This window comes from Manacus candei, unplaced genomic scaffold, assembly GCF_025592945.1.
Source record: "Manacus candei isolate 608988 ecotype Guabito, Panama unplaced genomic scaffold, ASM2559294v1 h1tg000067l, whole genome shotgun sequence".
Taxonomy (NCBI): Eukaryota; Metazoa; Chordata; class Aves; order Passeriformes; family Pipridae; genus Manacus; species Manacus candei.
In genome coordinates, this window is record NW_026138115.1 from 1,072,373 (window position 1) to 1,091,391 (window position 19,019).

Sequence of the window (19,019 nt, forward strand, 5' to 3'; positions counted from 1 at the left end):
ATAACATAGAAACTTTTATGAAGAAGGTCAGGCCTGTGGCTAAAGGGACATAGGAAGTCATATATTCAGCTCAGCCAGTATCTCTCACCACCGGGGAAGGAAGATGAGAAGATGTAGTTACAGAGTTTATTGCAGTCCTCGTGCTATAGATCTGTTTGACCCAGGATTCAGGGCAAGATATAGGACAGTTGTCTGTGCAGAAAAAAACTTAGGTAAAAAGAAGCATCTAGAGCTTATAGTCCCCCCATTAGAAAGAGCAGATTGACTGACCTTTCCATGCCCCATTTTCCTTGATTAGGAAAGGCTGCCATGAAATTTAATTTCTCCACCATCTGTAGAGCACACAGAGCTTCTGGGGCCAAGAATAGCCCCAATTCAGAGCATAAAGCCTCTTGGTATTAATTTCAATGTATGAGAAGTTTGTCACCATAAGCAATAGCAGTCACTGACATTTTCCCATGTAAGAGGGGAGACAAAAAATATTCTCATTTTTTTCTAAAAGTGAAAGCAAAATTCTCTTTCCCTTCTCCTCTAAAAAAAAATGTACTGTCTCGTTTTGTTTTAAAAAATGAAGAGGTACCAGCAATACTGTTGTTGTTTTCAGTTGTCCCAATATTCAGAAAACTCGAGTGTTATTCCCAGAAGATTCTACCACTGAAATAAGCTAGTTGGTGATAGTATGTTATATCTCTTGTCCACTCTATGGAACATTAGGAGCATCTTCTCCTGAAAAAAAATACCCTTATTTCTCTGAAAGAGGGAAAAAGCTATCACAACAGACAGTAAAATAGAAGGGTAGGTGCTTTGGAAAAGTTAAAATAAGGTCAGCCCCAAAGTCTAGAAGCTGAGGCTGCATGTCCCTGCTTGAATGCCTGACGCTAGAGTACCAGTTTGTTAAAACAAAGCTTTGTGCCAAATCATTTTATTAGTTGCAGTAATATCTAGTATTTCTATAGCACCTGCCATTTAAGAGCTCCACAGACCCATCACAGAAAAAACTCTTTCCATTTTGACACCAGATATACGTCTTCATAAGCTCCAGGGAAGTTACAGACTCAGCTCAATCCATGACAGAATAGCAATACGGAAAAGAGGTCTCCCAGATGTAAGGAATTTTTCCAGCATGATACTCTTCTGGATATCCTGAACTTGTTTCCCAAACCTCAATCAAAATAACGCATAAAACCAGAAATGACCTTGAGAGCCTTTATGTTTGGATTTGAAATAGAAAAGAATCAGGGGAGGCTACTACATTGCTAGGAACGAGACAAATCAGAGAGTCTCCATTCTAGAAAACAGAGCCTATCAGACTGGCCTGAGGCCTCAGATTCAAACCCTTGCCCACTTAAATCATTCCCACTGAGGTATTTTTCTTCATGCCAAGGCAAGCAGTCTGTGCCCTTACCTCTCATTCAGCATGTCCCCAGCCATACATCCCAGCCTCTAAATAGCAGTGCCAATCACCAGCCTCATCTCTCCCATTCAAGCAATAAAGTCACAGGCCTCTTGGATCAGGGAACAACCCCTATGGCTGAAGCTGACAACTTTGAATTCATTGCTTTCACGGCAATAAATGAGTTATGCAAGTACATAAATTTCAATTACTCACTGCTTTGGGAAGAGATTTCTGGATTGTATTATCTGCAGTTGTATCCTTGGCAGTGAGGCCACCCCGGCATTTTTCAAACAAGAGTGACACCTGGGTTGTGGCATTCACTTGAATGGGCTGTTTTGTGCTTGCAACCCTTAACTGTCCCACAGAAATATGTTTCACAGATGGGGTGGTCATTGAAACAAACTGGGAACTGAACACGATGATGGCAGTTTTATGCCTTGGCAACTTGTCTGTTTTAATTTTAGACTTTCTTGATGGCTGTGCTGGCCCTTGACAGCCATGGCCCCTGGATATTGCAAAACAGGATTTTTTTGTTTTTTTAGAGAGTACCATTTATATTTATTATATCCAAGCCTTTTACAAAGCAATTGCTGCTGCTATTTATGGAGAAAAATTATGACAACAAGCCTAATTGTCAGTCTGCACCCATGAAGTCTAATCTGCTTTAGTATATTGTTTGCATTAGCCCTGTCCCAGAGCAAACATACAAGGGGCAGTCCATGTTGAGTGGAACAGAGTATGGGGACATGCCCCAAAGGGACATAGAGACTCATAAGTTTCAGGGTGTTACACCCTTCTGATGTGAGCACCTCTCACCCTAAGGAGACAGTATCTTCCTCTGGGTCACAGGAAGCACATCAGGTTCTGGGAATTGTCCAGGTCTCTTGAGAAGTCACATTGATGGCCAAGAGAAATGTCATAGGGACAAGTAAATATAGAAAGCATTCCCAAATAAGTTTGTATGCAGATCTGAGGGCAGGTCAGCTTGGTTTCAAATAGGAAAGGAAGGAAAGTTCAGGATCTTCCCCAGAACTTTCCAGCTTCAAGAGTATAGGACCTGGTGAATTCCCAAAGAGAAACATTAACACTAGATGTGGGATGCCAAGTTCTTGTGGGGATTCAGTCTGCTCACCATGTGCCTAAAAGAAACAATACTAATCAAAGCCTCAGGGACCTAATTGGACTCAAATAAATGAAGCTACAGTAGCCAGAGAATTTTGAAACCAAGGAGGCTGTGGACCCCTTCTCAAAGGAATGAGTGGAGAGGAAAGTGTGAGAAATGACAGCAGGAGTGTGCATGGAGGACCTCAAAGTGTGTATAGATTAGCATATTTTGAATACATTTGGATACCAAAATATACTGAGCAAATGCAGTTTGGTTTTGATTATTGAACATTCCTTTATGTTGCGGAGTATAACGGAAGCTTTCTTCCTGTTCGAGTAGGGAATACAGACATGGGTTAAGGTATGCACTATAAACAGCTAATGAAAAAGAAGGTGAAAAAGACCAACATCCTGAAATTAAAATGTTTTGCTTTTGCTGAGTGACTTTAAAACATGTCTGGAAAGTAGATCCTAGCCTCTTTCCACCTGATATTTTAGTTTTTCCATTTTTGCAGTCAATGGTAATTGTGTAAAGCTTACACTGAGGTGAGAAAAGGCTCAACAGGTTCCTAATGGATATGTCTCCTAGTGATACTGCTGCATTCACTCCATCTCCATTCTTTAACATGGATGCAGCTTCCTGGAAGGTGTGGGTAAGGAAAAGTCCAGTCTGCATAGGTGACTTTTCCAGGAGATATACCAGTCTTGAAGCTGAAAATGAAGTTAAAAAATTTATGTTGTACAAGGGAGGAGAACAGTCAACCAATAGTGCAGGGCATTGTGGATCTCTAATGAAGGAGCAGGCCTGTGGGGTGATGCTCTGCCTTGTCCATCACCTGTGCCATACCTGTCTGCCACCAGATCTCACACTCACTCTGCCCAGTGTAAGCTCAGCACTGCACAGGAGGCAGCAAGGGGAGAGAGGAGCATAGCAAAGGACTCCACAAACCAGTCAGTGCCACATTTGACCCCTGAAGTTCAGCGATACTCAGGGAGCTACAGCATTCCTTGTGACAGCAAGAAGCCTTATTAAAACAGTAGTCTCAACCAGACCAAGTCCAAGGAACAGGAAAAATTGTATGAAGTGATTTTCCCACCACCTCCAGCCAAGTTTAAAATTCTGTTTAAATGGGAATTGAGTCCTGAGCCTTTAGATAGAAACCTCTTTGAGCTGAGAGTGAACCAGAAGCAGTTCTAGGGTTGTCTCTTTTTTTAGTTTGGATGTGTTACTAACACAGTATAACGATACAGTCAGCTACACATCATCCCAACTGTAAAAATTAAGAAGAGCTGTTGAATGTCAAGTGATGAAGCACAAAGTGTCACAACTTCAAAAGTCCTGTTTTTCTGGCAATATTTACTTATTCACATGACACATTAACATATGTAATAAGTACATAAAAGAACAAATGTCATATGGAGAAGTTAATGTGTACCCATAATGTAGTGAACAGTATTAGAAAAACCTTAGATTGTTTTACTTTCTTGATTTACATACCTGAAAGATAATGTCTATACAACAATAGCACTTTTCTCTCCTGCGACTCTAGAGTACTTTGCGCTATCAGAGTTCATGACTGTTGCTCCTCTTTTCTGCCTCAGCACACCTTACGGAGAGTTTCCTTTTCACTGAATTTCTAAGGGAGTTATGGGGAAGACAAAAAAAAATTATGTAGAACTATAAAGAGCTGTTCTGTAGGAAGTTATTTTGAGCACTTTTAGCTCTAACTTTGCCAGAAAAGGCTCATCCCATCAGTCCTTAACTTGTATAAGCCCTGCACATTATTAAACTATGAGGCTGACACAGGATTACTGCGTAAGATTATGACCAGATCTTGAAAGTTCATTTTGTCTCAGCTCCTCAACTGGCATATGCTTAACTGCTTTGCTTGCTTCCAAATTATGTCTAATGTCCATTGAATGTGTCATATGGCAAACATCAGCCAGTTCTGCGAAAGCTGTTTCTAAACATGTTTTGGTTAGATTGTTTTTAAGGCAAGATCATTTCCTCTGCCAAATTTAAAGTATAGACAGCCTGACACGTATGTTGCATTTCAGCTTCGCGGTCAATGGTCTTCATTCATTATTTGGGTGTGAAAATAAAGTGTAAGAAACGAAACACTGCTACAGCCTTCCCTACATCTGAAACTACTAATCAATGTCTCCGATGAGAATAATGTGGGTTTAGTGCATATGCAAAGAAAATGGAAACACAAAGGCAAATGATGGAAATGTATGAGCCAGGTAAAAATAAAAAAAAAAAAAAAATTAAAAATTGCAGTACATTTTAAGCTGGTACATCCTTGACCTAAACTCTTTTCTTCCCCAAAAGAATAAAGATTTTATGGATATTCAGCTATTAAGCTACAACAGATACATTTGCCTTTTTAGACTTTTAAAGAGTGTGGAGAACCGCGGATAAATAAATCTCCTAATTTTTAAACTAGCAGAACAGTAGCAAAGATGCTGACTATGAGCTATTCATTAAATAAACTAATACATTTGACAGCTGAACTGAGGCTCTCACTGTTACCTCCAAACTTGAACTTCGACTTGACCTAATCCCATATCAAATGATAACAGTTTACCATCTGTCCTTGGTCAGCCCAATGGAAGTCTTCAAAGGATAGATTTAATAGCATATAGTTTGGCCTTGACATACAGACTGTATCTGTTCTTACTTAAAGAACAATAAAACCTTGTATTTCTTTTTTTTTTTCTCTTTCTTCTTTTTTTTTAACAGATGGAGGGCTGGTGTCTTATTCCATTCTGTCACCCCATCTGGACGCCTTAAATGTGATACTAAGGGAAGCATGGGGTGAGCCCACCAAAAGCTCGGTTCAAGTTGAGATAGTGAGAAAGGAAAGAAAGTAGACCGATATCTATCTTGCATCATGGCAAAATAAAGGCATTTAAGGCTGCCATAGGGGAATGTGGAGAAGAAATCAGCTATCAATGGCAGAAAAAAACATTGCAGCATTGGAGTGCACTGTAAGCTCTCAAAGAAGTACAGATGCTTCATCAGCTGAAAATAAACTTTTTTGTCAGCCAATTTATGTGTCACGTTGTAAAGCAGTAAACCACAAGCCTAAACATCACAGGAATCACTTTCTGCTTACTGTTTCTCCTGAGACTTCACCACAGGAAAACCTTCTTTGGGGAGTTCAGAGACTGTGTTTTACTCTCACTGCAAAATTAACTGTTTGTCTCTTTTCTGTATGATCTCTTCATTATAATCAAGAGTTAAAAAGATTTTTTTTGTGAAACACTCTAACACTTTAATACAGCAATGGCAATTTTTTAACTCAGAGTAGTAGATTTAGCTGACATTCTTTAAGGGCTGAAGGCCCATTAAGTCTGAGCAACTATCTGTTTAACATAGGGCAAAGGATTGAACACAGTAATTCCTAAAGGAGAATATATTTTCCTTACTATGAAAATGTAGCAGAGTACAGCCTGATTACAAATACCCTAGCAGTGCCTCCTGACTCCTTCGTCAGGAAGCATTGCAGGGGCAACCAAGGATGAGGTCTTCTCTTTTCACAATTCTGAAGTAATAAACATATTCAGCAGTGCTATAAAATAATAAATAGCAAATGGATTTATTTTTCGTGGTTATTCAGAGTTTACGCTGATCATTAACATATGTGGACTTCAAAGTTCCATTGAATTGCAGAACAGTGAAGCAAAACCTCATCAGTGGTGGGACACTTCCATGTCAAAGTGATGTCCCTGTTCATAGAAGCAAGAGCTTCAGTCCCCAGTTACCTCTAACCTAATACTTTCAACCTAGTGTGTCCTGACATTAGGAAATCTGGCAGAAGAAATTAAGGATGGCAAGATAAGACAAAGGCAAATTATCAACAAATCTTGTGAATTTATTGCTATCCCTTCCTAGTGCCTGTATCGCTCTGTAGATATGAAAAACCAATATAAATCCCTTTCCTTCTAGAGAAGGATGTTGGGTTGCTCACCATAGACAAAACTTTGTCATAATGTTGTCATGTTAATCAAAGCTTTGACAGACCATGTCAAGCCCAGTGACCAAAGCATTGTAAAAGTATGGACAGGTTTCTGTTCAATGAATCTTTGCATAGACCTCTATAAGCCTATTTAAGAATATTATTTACCAAAATAAAAGAAGAAAATAAAATTGATCCAGCCCAAATATATTTTTATGTTTTCTGTGACAATAGTAAAACCCCTTCTATTTTGTTTGGATTGAAAAGAATTATTGGGATAGCTTCTATTTTTTTTTTTTTTAAAAAAAAAAAAAAAAAAAACATTAAATGAAAATCTAAATCCTTACAAAACTGCTGATACTAACTTTCCCTTTCACCTCTGACTTTTATTCACAAATTGCAATGCTTAGGTACATCACTTGGAACAGAACAGCCCTATTTTCAGTCTCCCAGGACAGCACCCCAGCCCTGAAGCAATAAAGTTATTTGAGGTACAAATATCTCCTATTGACACTGTTCCACTTCGGGAAATACGCATTTCTTAGATCAAAGACAGAATCTTGAATGGATATCTTAAACACAAAACTGTGCAATTACTTTGTATAAAATGTATTTATCTTGAAAGCTTCAATTCAATCTCAGTTTCAAAATGCACTCTGGTTGGGGAGAGTACTCTTTGGACATACAGGAAGGGCTTGTTTTAGATCCCTGTTGTCAGTTCCTCTGTTAGGGACTACAGGATAGTACTTCCATGAAGAACAGCTCCAAGGAGGCAATTTTTCAGGAAATAATAAATGAGCATGCATCTGAGTATATGCTGCAACTTCTGTGCAGTCAAGAACTGGGAAGGAGGAACTGAGTCCTTCCTCCTGAAGGAGAAACTGGGAAGGAGAAAATGTCTGTCCTCTACCAGCACCTTGCACACTCAGCATGAGGTAGATCAGCCAGCACCTAAACACCCAAATGTCCAATCCCTGCCTGAACCATGTGGGAGTGGCACCTGCCAGCATTATTACAAAGTGGAAAACTTCAGAAATTGTTTTGTTTGTTGGTACAGGGTGTTCATACCTCGTTTCTTCTAATGGATGTTCCTCCCATTCACAAGTGAGACTGTCTGCTTTGAGATAAAACTTGCAATGATGTTTGGAGCAGCACCGACCTGGAGGGGGAAAGGAAGCATTTTAAAGCCCTTTACCAAAGACCTCGGTAGGTTTCAGAGGCTCAGTCTGCATCTCTTCCAAAGGAGTCAGGTTGGGGGATGTGTTTGAAGGCTCCAATAAGGTAGTGATTCTGTTTCCTTAATGATCTGTCCTTTCTCATCTGCAGAGGAAAAGCAAGTCAAGTGTGTCCTTATACACTACTTTAGTAAAATGGATGTGCAGTACACACTTCATTACAACCACCATGGGAATTAAAAGTAACTTGAGCAAACGGCCCCAGCTCCACGTAATTATCTTTTGAAGACACTCGAAGACAAAAGGGAAAGAACCACCAAACTAGCTCAAGAACAGCAGAGTTTGTGGAGGGGCAGGTGAGCAGCTAAGGCTGACCACGGGCTCAGCAGTTCCCCTGTGAGCCTGGCTCCCTGCAGTGTCCTGGCCGATGACTGGGACAGTGGGTCCCATGACACAGGGAGTGTGCAGGGCTCCACGGAGAAGGAAAAGCCCTCCCATGGATGCGTGCAGGACAAGGCTAGAAGGCGTCGGGCTGTGTGTCTGAGCAATGCTGCCCTCCCATGGCACGTTGCTCAGCCCACTCACTTCTAAATCAACACCCCTCAAATACTTCAAGAGGCTCCTTCCTAACCCTGCCGAAAGGGCAAAAGCAGGGAGTGTGATGAACCATCCATTACTCTTTCAGAGCCGATGCCCCCGAAACTGTATTTCCAGATGATTGATCCAACTGGCAGTGCCCATCCTCAGCCCAGCCCCTCATCACAGGCCACAGCCCTTCCCAGTCTTCAGGTCCCTTTCCTTCATAAGTCTCCGGGCTCTGTAGCTCATTCCCCTAATAACTATTTCAGAGGTAATGCAGTGAAGAAGCAAGAAGCTGAGAAGTGTGAGAGTATAAATATTCTTTTAAAAACAAACCTCCAAAAATGACAAGTGAGCTGTGAGAGGCTCCTGGCAACATCCAGGGGGACTGCAGCCTGACCCCAGGCCTTGGGCCAACCCAACACTGAGCTATCTTCTTTCTGATGGAACAGTGAGAACTCCCTTACTTAAAGGTTGGCTTTGTTTTGAAAACAGTTTTTAGCTCCTTTCTTACCCACTTAGTAGCAAAGTTCCTCTTCTTTGTTGTCACAAAGTGGCTGAAAATGGCTGTGGTTGTAAGTGGCTGTAAATCCTGGCTGTAAGCCCTGAATATGTGTGAAGATTTTTTAAATAAACAGACCACTTGTCTGAAATGGGGCACAGAAGGCTCAAAGGCCGGCAAGTAGTTCAGCAACAACAGAGGCACCCACGGCTGAAATGTCTTTATGTGGACAAAAGCCCACAGCTACATTTTTGTGAATGCTCTTTGTGGAGCAGGAGGCTTGAACTGGGTACAGCTCAGTTTACAACCAGCTGCAGAACATGAAAGTATAAGGAAAAAGAAATTATAAATTGAAGAGATTTAGCATGGCAGGAGAAAACGGCAATCTATTGACTCTGCTCAGATTCAGTTGCGCCCTGGATGAAAACTGCATATTTTGTGCACTTAGTGTAGTTGGCTCCATAAGGCAATCAGAGACACAGAGACACATTTAGCTAAAGGGGAATACTACTTCGCCTTCAAATCCCTCAAATCCCTGTGAAATCACTTCTCCAGCACAGAAATAGGTCTGCCTTAAGCCACGCCAGCCAGCTTTCCAAATCCACTGTGGTCAGATCTCTGCAGCTCTGAGGCAAACCAGTAGCTTTTATGTTATATAAAAGTTACCGACTTTGTGTTTACCACACGCCTTCTCAGATGCTTCTTGAATCTGGATTGTTTCCAGGGAACGTATACAGTTTATATATATTTATAACTTTATAAAGTCTTAAAAGCTTTGGCAGTTTCTCAGCCAGAGCTGTGGTGTAGGTCTAGTGGGTGTTTATGGGGCCTAAGCTGGAAAGTTTCAAGTGCCTTAATGGACTTGTAGGTGGAGCTAAGTGGAAGCTGTATCACACATGAAGAGGATTTCTTCTGCATAATGAAAAAAATTTTCCCTTGAACAACAAATTCCTGACTGTTTCACTGTAATCATTCAGATCACTCCTCCTGGGACCTGCAGAGCCCCACAGCTGTCTGAATGAGCATGCAGTCTGTCATCTCCCAGTGGCACCCCAGGCCTCACAACCCCCTGGCCTTTCTGCAGCCTACACTGCTTTGCACATGATGTGCCCTGGCAGCCAGGAGGGACAATCGCGTCCTGGCACAGCATCACCAGCTGGTCAAGGGAAGTGGTTGTCCCTCTGCTCTGCACTGGTGTGGCCTCACCTTGAATATTGTGTGTAGTTTTGGAAAGGAAAGATATTAAAGTATTAGAGAGCATCCAAAGAAGGGCAATGAAGATTGTGAAGGGCCTTGAGGGAAGCCATAAGAGGAGTGGCTAAGGTCACTTGGTCTGTTCAACCTGGAGAAGAGGAGACTGAGGTGAGACCTCATTGCAGTCTGCAACTTCCTTGTGAGTGGAAGAGGAGGGGCAGGCACTGATCTCTTCTATGTGGTGACCCCTGACAGGACCAGAGGGAATGGCCTGAAGTTGTGTCAGGGAAGGTTTAGGTTGGATATTAGAAACAGGTTCTTCACCCAGAGGGTGGTTGGGTACTGGAACAGCTCCCCAGGGAAGTGGTCACAGCACCAAGCCTGACAGAGTTCAAGAAGCCTTTGGATGATACTCTCAGGCCCATGGTGTGATACTTGCGGATTCTCCTGTGCATGGCCAGGACTTGGACTCGATGATACTTGTAGGTCCCTTCCAGCTCGGCATTGAGATTCTGTGATTCTGTGATTCTGACAGGCCTGAGCTGCAGGCCTGGCCCACCCTCCAGCATGCCTTGTGTGCCATGCCATAGTCTTCCTCTGCCAGGCAGGAGGGCTCTCAGCATGACTTAATCCTGGCCTTGCTGTGCACAAATCATGGCAGACCCCACTGGGGAGTGGGAGAATGGAGTATCAGCAAGTCAGCAACTACTCTTGGATAAAGAATTCATCCTTACTTTAGTCTTTTGTCCTGTATTTCATGCCCAAACTTCCCAGGGCTTCTCTTCATGGGTCTTCCTGCTCCCACCTTTGGTCTGTCCTCAAACAAAACTCTAGGCAGTGATATAGTCCATTCTGTGAGTACCTGGCAGTTGAATCTTGGGAGTCTATTTCTGTAAAAAACTCACCTTATATGATTGCACAGCAGACCTTATATACACTACCACATACAGTAATGTTGTGGCCCTACTGGTTTTACCCCCCTACTATGACATGGTCTTGAAACCTGATAAATAACTTTTGATGTTAGGCTACAGCTGGCTTCCAGCAAGTAATTCATCAAGCACTGGAGATTTTGCATATAAAGCTATTAAAACACAAGGTAACATGAAGGGTCAACTTCTTTCCGCACTGCTGTAGCAAGCAGTGAGAAAATAAAGACAGAACATATTTCTGTAATGAGCTAATTACACTTAATACAAAAGAGCATGGTATGTCTACTTGGAGAGGCTGTATGCAACACTGATGGATCTAGGAATGCTGGACACTGTAGTTTGCATTCCTTACACTACCTGAGTGTCTGTTTCGAACCATTTCCTAACAATCTAATTTCCCCCTTGAAATTTTAGAAGACAGAGGCTTCAGTTTTATCTCCTCTCACTACCCTCAGAAAGTGAAGCACAGCTATTTTACTAGCATTACAAAATACCTTACATTTAAATCAAACTTGTAAAAACAACAGAAGACTTTTACTGCTTTAATACACCATGTTGTGCATTATTATTTCCCTTTTTGAGGAAATACCCTTTATAAATATATATTTAGAATTCTTCTCACAAACTGATGAACTAATTGCAATCATGACACCCGTAGAAAACTGTCAAATTGCAAATAATTACTTCAAAAGGTAAATATACCTGGTCTTTTACTAATTATGTACTAGAAGCTTCCTATAAAGTAGTAACTACCATTTTGAAAAGACCAGGTCCTCAAAATGCAAAGAAAAGTTATATCTGATCATGTACCTACTTATACAAAGTAGAAGGTTTCAGGAATGTAATGGGAGAGATCGCACAAGATGTTGCAAATAATTAGGCAATCAGAATTTGCTTTTGCATAGGATTCTTTGTTTATAAAGTGTGTAGAACTTCTCAGAAGCAGTCTATAAGTTTTGCCCATTTTTTTAAAGAGAGGTGACTAAGGCTCAAAAATGAATCCAGTCTCAGCAACAGAAACAGGCACTGAACCCAGCAGCATGCTGACTCCCAGCAGCCTGCTGTAAGCATTAGGAAGTTTCCCTCAGATAAAAAGGCAGAAATGTGCGAAATTCTGGCCTCTATAACACCTACAGAGTACTAGCATTATAATTAAGTTGATGACATAACCTATTCAGTCAGCCATCTCGTGTCCACACAGGTAATTATATTTTAACTGTTAAAGGGCTTTGGGAAATTGGCAGCCATGCGAACGCTTGGTTGGTGCAGCACATACATTTGCCATCTTAAGGTGATTAATGTAATTCCCAGCCCAGGAGAGGCCAGATGATTAGTTCAGCGCAACCCCTCATATTTAAAAGCAACTAACCAAAAGAAATAACCCAGAACATACTCACACTGCTCTTCATCTGTGGCATATAAGGGAGTTTAGAGAAGAACCTGTATAGTTTCTGCTGCAGATAGATAGCTCCTTAGATTTGACTGAATGGACTGAGGCTGCTTTACTTCATGAGGCCTTAACATTGTACCTAAATAATTTAGCAGGGAAATGAATCAAGAACAAACACTTTTCAGGACTTGTATGAAGGACTAGGAGATGAAATGACATGAGCTGGCTGGGAATTTTATACGCAACTTAGTACCTGATTTAGCATATCATGCTGAGCTAGCTGAACAGTGTTTCTGGTCACCTGTTTCTCTTTCTTTAAAGGGAAAAGGCTACCTAGTTCCTAGATATGACCTCCTCCTACTGATGCTCAGTGTTTGTAGAATAGCTTGGGATCTTCAGAAGAAAGATGTACAAAAACATTATTGGTCTCAAATGTTTTGTATACTCTGTTGCTGCACTGAATGAAACAATCAAATATAGAACATGTTTCTGCAAAGCCACTATGTAGAAGATTCTCTATTGTCTCTTTCTACTTTATCAAGCAGCCTATGGAATTCCTTAGAGGCCCTAGTCAATACTGTTTAAAACATCAAGACTCATTTTATGCTCCACATTCTTTGTAATTTCTCTTTCTCTCAAACAAGTAATATACTACTGGGAAGAATACCTTCCCTTCATAATTACAACACACAAAGCTTTTGACATGCACACTTCAGGTGAGTACTTAAAATTTTGAAGACTCTTATTATCCTTCCAACACAAAGAGACTTGCCTGGGGACCACTGCTTTTACATGGAAGGATGTGTATTTTGTTTCTGTTTAATGTTACAGTGAAAGATAATGTCATAACCACCTCATAGACTTACTGGTAACCCATTTCATGAAAAATCAAATCCACCTATTGTATATGCATAGCTTTATGATAATACAATGATCCATTGAGCATTGGCCTAGGAGCAAACTGGTTCCAGCTTGTCTCTTCCAAACATTCAACTTCCACTGCATATCTCCTGGAGTCACAAGGCTAGCATGTGCATCTTTATAGCCCTGAAAATTGTTCTAAATCAGTTCATCATATTCCAACCCAACATTTCTTCTGACTATAAAGTTAATAGCTTGAAATGGACATTCTAGAGTTTACCCTGCGGCCTGCTAAATTGGTGACAAGAAGAGCAGCAGAATGTGGCACAGGATCCAGGCTGAGGGACAACGTCTGGTGATGCCTGAGGCTCTACTACCAGAAGCAGTGTTGGAGGCAATTGTAGGTTTTTTGTTCCTTCTTTTGGCCTGCAAAAGTTTGTTTTCCATGACTGACTTTCACATTCCACTTAATATGTGTATTTCTCAAGTGGAAAATACCAGTGATGAGGCACAATGATGCAGCTTGATCAGATATTTGGCTAATTTTCCGCTGTTTAAAGGCAGAAGGGAATTTCTGAGAAAAGTGGGTGGAACTCTTGGAACAGGGCAGGTATTTAGATCTGTCCAACAGCTACTTTTGGCCAGTATCTGAATCATTTACACCCAGCCCAGTAAGAGATAATATTAAAGTATTAAATTATAGAGATACTTCTTAGCTTAAAAAGGGCTTTAAAATTTACTTCAGGAAACAAATGAAGAAAAATCCCAAGCATTGTTTTAACAAAGGATTGGACGCTCAGCTGGTTTAACTAGCTCACTGCAGGCTGGCACAGCAAAGGGGTAGGAACACATAACCAGGGAGCAGCAAAAGAAAATGGGACTGTGCTACTGACCTCATGTGCCCATTGGATTGGCTTAGTTTTAATGGGAATCTACTCTCTGACTGATATCATGCCTATCTGCAGAAACATGTGAGACAGGAATCAACCGAATGAGTCTCATTCTCCAAGTATAAGACTTGACAGGTCTGAATGTGGGTTTTAAATGCCTGAGCAAGGAAGGAAAGAGATTCTGGCGATGAAAACTTTTTGCAGAACAAAAATATTCCAACCTGAATCCACACACTGTACAGCATTAAGGACGTCTTTTTATCTTTGGAAATTATTTTGCAGTTAACTGACTAACAACTCTGAAAATAAAGCCTCTTTTAATTCTGTCTCCTTGGATTTGCAATGGGAAGGATTTAAAGAACTATATTTGATCCATTAGGTTGAGGTACTCACAGTACTGCACATTGTTTTAGTGTACTAAATTTAGTTGACTTCTGTCTCTTTCAATTACCCTTCTAAAAAGGATAGGTGAAAAATAATGTCTCTCTTTATATAATTTGGTTTGCTGTTGATTAATTTTCTTCTAGTGCTTGCTTATGTTCTGTAGGGTAGAGAGGACAAACAGCTTAAGGGGGGGAAGCTCTTTTTCTGAGTTTGAGCTTGTAGAGTCTTCCCTTTCATACTTACATCTCATCAATATAATGTCAGGATGGTTGATAAGGACAAAAAAGCCAGAGAATGGACTGAGTCTTAACTTTGGTAAAATAGGCCAACTGGAAGAAATCTAGAAGGTAAAAATAAATGTCTCCACATGCTATCCTCATCATTAATAAGAAGCAAAACTCAATACAAGTTTTACATAATTAATCCACTGACTTGTCCTTTTTTGCCACAGCAAAGAACTGTAGAGGAATAGCATGCCCTAATTCTTAAAAGAACTGTGCTCTGCATCAGAGGTACTCAGACATTTCAGAAATAGTTCAATTCCATTTGGTATCACTTATGTGTATGCCCTCTGTAAGCTATGTACAACTCTTAACACCACTCAGCCTCTCAAAAGGAGGTAGAAACTAGGCATGAATTCTGGGGCAGGTCTTGAACTCAGCTGCTGCTTTGCAAAGGATGCAGCAGTGAGAGGCAAAGGGTTTCTCACTGTGATGTCCTACAACCATCAAATGGTAATCAAAACTTTGATGAGGAGGAAGCAAAAAAAGATAAATGTATTTTAGTGATCCGTTTAAATTTCCAAAATAGTAATTGCTGAACTTGACTGCTCTCAAAAACCTTGTCCTGAAAACAGAACTAAGCAGCAATGACTTGTCCTGAATTTCTACAGAGTCTGAATGATCAAAGATCTGTTGAAGTTTTATTCACCCACTTTGTTTCAGTGTTTAGACTGGGCTGATACTCCACAAAGACAAAAAAAATCCCAGGCCTCCAGAAAGGAGGGAATTGCTTCATTCAGAGAGATACTAATTCTTTCCAACCTTCTTTTCTAACCTTTCCAACCTTCTTGTTGGAAAGGTTATAAAAGTCTCACTAGTTTGGATAGTGCTTCATTAATTATCAGGATTAATCTACCACTTAAATTTAATGCAGAAAATCAGCAGTCATCATGTAATTTCATTGATTCCTTCAGAGAAACGTGGAGAAAGAAATACAGATACTTACAGGTAGTAAGACCTGGAAGAACTTATGACAGGATTAAAAACTTTCTAGTGCATCCTATGACAGTGCTGGTGACAGTAAATTGGGTAGTAAACGAGTATCAAAGGCAGAGGTGATGATTAGCAAGTGTACATGGAATTGGGACTTTCTGGAGACAAGTGACTGTGGAGCAGATATTCTAAAATCCCTCTTTCCCATCCATCCACCAAATGTTCCCTACCCTTTCTCCTGACAAATGCCTCCTTTAGACATTGGGATGTCACCAGGAACAGGGGAAGAAAGATCACATCTGCAGCATAGCTGGTGCATAGTTAACATAGTTAATTGGCAATGCTCACAGAATCTATTCTAAGGTATGTAGTTATGCAAGTCTGATAGTCTTTTGTGGTCTGATGGCTTAACTAACTTGCCAGCAGATCATATACTAGAAACATGTCACTGCTTGTGATACAACAGCAGGTGTGTTCTTGCCCATTACTGGAATGCGCCTACTAGGGCAGAGTATGAAATTTAGCAGTTCGGACAAAGATATCATCTTCAGGTTGTAACAAAGGAGACAAAAGAATCGAAATCTCTTAGTAGACATTCATTGTCTCTTAGTAGACATTCATTGTCTTTATTTATGAACAACCTATTCAATGAATGTTGTTCTGCAGTGAAAGCTCCTCTTTTTGAATGGGTAGCCATTCCTAAGACAGAAAATGGTGCCATTCCCTTTGCCACCAGAGGTTCAGATCCGTGTTTGACCGGTGTTCTACCAAAATGATCAGCTGTTGGGCACTTCTCTAAAGAAATCTTGCAGGTAGAAATAAAACATGCAATTTTAAGCTGGACACTCCAGTGCTTGCTGCTGACCTATATGGGCTATCATGCATTCAGGAAGGTTTCCTTAGAATAAAAAAGATCCCAGTGGAATGTGATATGATATACGAAATGCTTTGTCCATCTTTCAATCTAGATACTTAAGAATTCAAGAGGTAATTAGGGGCTTATAATCAATGCTGTGTCTCCCTTGGGGAATATTAATACATTAAGAAACTCAAGCACTCCTGAGAAACCATACCAAGATTATACATATACACAGAAAACTATCATGCTTATGAAGTAAAAGAATACTCTGGTGGCTAAACATCATAGAACTGGATAAAACTTTTTTCCAGAAGAAATTGCTTGCTCGGTACATTTCATTCCCAGTTTGATGGTCTTTCAGAAAAACTAATGGGATTGTTGAAGGCAACATGATAATGTCGAAACAGTGAACTGTAGGCTTCTCTGATGAGTTGTCAGATGTTTCTGTAGAAGTAGAGGGAAAATTAATAGAAGAGGAAGAACAATGTCTGTAGAAGCTATAAATATCTGAGGAGATGTTACAGTGGAAAAAAAGGAATTAAAGGTGAGAGTTTAGGGGAGAGTGGAAAGGAAATCCTTGTCTACTAATTGTGTCCCCTTGAAAGCTGCATGTAATATAACAGCCCCTGCCAAGCTGTGAAACCCAGTTGACCTACAGTGATTTCGTGGGTCCCCCAGTACCTGTGCAGGTACTCAGACTTCTGGCTCAGGGTTTTGAACATTGCAAGTGTGACTCTTATTAGAAGAGTGCAGCAAATAGGATTGTCTGCTCTGGAAGAGGGAAGGCATCAGAAGAACAGGACTGAAAGAGACAGATGAAGGAAAGCCCCAAGGCAGATGGCTCTGCCTTGCTTTTGCCAAGCATATATGATGAAGAGGAAGCAGCAAGGCAATGACTGTTGTAGGAAAGGACCACACCTTGAATCATCAGCCTTGGGCAAGAAGCAGAGAGCCAGTCCAGAACAGCAATCCCTCTTCCTCAGCTATAATCACAAGGGTCTGTTGTGCCCTGGCCTACTCCAGTGCCTGCCAGAGCCCCTGGTCTGCTATGAGGTTCCCCTCATTTTCAGTGCTTTTCAGGGCAACAGGAATTTCAAAGCTAATAATTAGTCTAATGAGGCTAAACAATTAGTCTAATAACTACTTGTAAAATAATCAAAAAATCCCCTGAAATGCAGAAAGAAGATGCATTTTGCTGTGAAGTAAGCAAAATAACTAATAAAAGGAAATTCATTTTACCACAGGCACTCAGCTTCCCACACCAGGTATTACACAGAGGGGTAAGAAGACAACCACCTCTTGAAAGAGCTTATAACAAAGACAGTATGCAAAAAACTGTGAAGAACACATCAAAAACACAAATGCATTTCAATATATTTATTTCTCATTCCTGCGGTCCCTCATTCCCTTGGTCACCCTTAGTTAATCAAGGAATGTCAAGTTCAAGCCCAAGTTCCATGGTTTAGCTTAACAGTTACTGTGTTGTAGCATGCAATTAATTTCACTTATAAATTACTCATTCCTTGTTAGGGCCTCTCTTGCAATTTTACTTCTAATTCAAATCTTTAAGGATAATTCAGTAGCGTGCTTAACAGCCAAAAATATCATTATCTTCCTTGCAGGCTAAAGGTACACTTTTAGAAAACATAAATTTGATTTTCAGAGATACTGGTTACCCATAGTTCTTACTGGCTTCCAACAATATTTTGGGAACTACTACCTCTGAAAGGTCAGGCTTTCCATACAAACAACTGGAATCCATCCCCAAAACAGAATAGTTTCCATGCAGAGAAATAAAGTATGCTGGAAAGATTTTAGAGAAAACCTTGGGCTGTGCTTTTACCAGAAATGGATGAAAAATTTTAAAACTGTTTTTAGGAGGGCTTTGACGTGAGGAAGGGAAACAAGCAATCTGTGAGACAACTCGCTGCTACACATGAACCAGTTCACGTATAAAAATAATAAAGGCAAAAATTGTTGCCAGTCTCCAAAGAGGTATATCAGGTGATACCTGGTCTGGATAAGAGACGAATTTCAAATGCTGCCTCCTTCCATATTTGACCACACTGATTAAAAAACTGCAAAGACTAGAAATTACTGATGATCAGCTGTCAGTGATAGAAGGAACCATTCAGATATTTTCAGCATCACCTTGTCTGCTAAATATGGTGCTGTTTACTATCTACTTTCTGCTATGGTTATCGCCAAGCATTATTAGAAGTGAGTTAGGGATTGCACGTTTGCACATTCCAAAGGAAACAGCTCCACAATGAGAGATTAGTGTGAATGTAAGAATAAAGGCATTATTTTTTTTCTATAGATAGATCTGTTTTCAGATAGGAATTCCTTGTCAAACGAATTCAGTTTATTACTTACACTATTTTTTGTTCAGGTTTAGCAGCAGATAGACAAAATTAGCTGAGGGATTACTTACATTCAAGTAGATTCAGTGTTCCACTCCTCTCCTGGCAGAAAGAGAAAGGAAAGTACCTTCAGGTTTTCAAGACACAGATCGTGTATTTCTTGTGGTATGAAGCAATTTCTTTTAACATTAAGCTGTGCTATTCACCAATTCCC